The following is an 833-nucleotide window of genomic DNA, read 5'->3' as shown; positions in this document are numbered from 1 at the left end:
GAAATTTTGTGCCCAAGGACAATTCCTTCAGTCACCATAAAGTGACATTTTTCCCAGTTTAAGACCAGGTTAGTCTCTTGGCATCCTTTCAGAACAAGTGCTAGATGGTTAAGGCAGGAGCTGAATGAGTCTCCAAATACTGAAAAGTCATCCATGAAGACTTCCAGAAATTTCTCTACCATATCTGAGAAGATAGAGAGCATGTACCTCTGAAAGGTTGTAGGTGCATTGCATAGACCAAAAGGCATCCTTCTATAGGCAAATACTCCAGAAGGACATGTAAATGCTGTTTTCTCTTGGTCCTGAGGATCTACTGTAATTTGGTTGTAACCTGAATAGCCATCCAAAAAGCAGTAGTATTCATGACCTGCTAGTCTCTCTAGCATCTGGTCTATGAATGGTAAAGGAAAATGATCCTTTCTGGTGACTGTATTGAGCCTTCTGTAGTCAATACACATGCGCCACCCTGTAACTGTTCTTGTAGGAACCAGTTCTTTCTTTTCATTATGAACCACTGTCATGCCTCCCTTCTTGGGGACAACGTGGACAGGGCTCACCCAGGGGCTATTTGAAATAGGATAAATAATCCCAGCCTCTAGTAATTTAGTGACCTCTTTCTGCACCACCTCCTTCATGGCTGGATTTAGCCACCTTTGTGGTTGAACCACTGGCTTAGCATCATCCTCTAATAGGATCTTGTGCATGCATCTTGCTGGGATAATGCCCTTAAGATCACTTATGGACCACCCAAGAGCTGTCTTGTGTGTCCTTAGCACTTGAATTAGTGCTTCCTCTTCCTGTGGATTTAAAGCAGAGCTTATGATCACTGGAAA

The sequence above is a fragment of the Arachis duranensis genome, chromosome 5 (assembly GCF_000817695.3).
Source record: "Arachis duranensis cultivar V14167 chromosome 5, aradu.V14167.gnm2.J7QH, whole genome shotgun sequence".
Classification (NCBI taxonomy): domain Eukaryota; kingdom Viridiplantae; phylum Streptophyta; class Magnoliopsida; order Fabales; family Fabaceae; genus Arachis; species Arachis duranensis.
The sequence above is the reverse complement of the archived record's forward strand: the minus strand, read 5'-3'. Positions refer to the sequence as shown.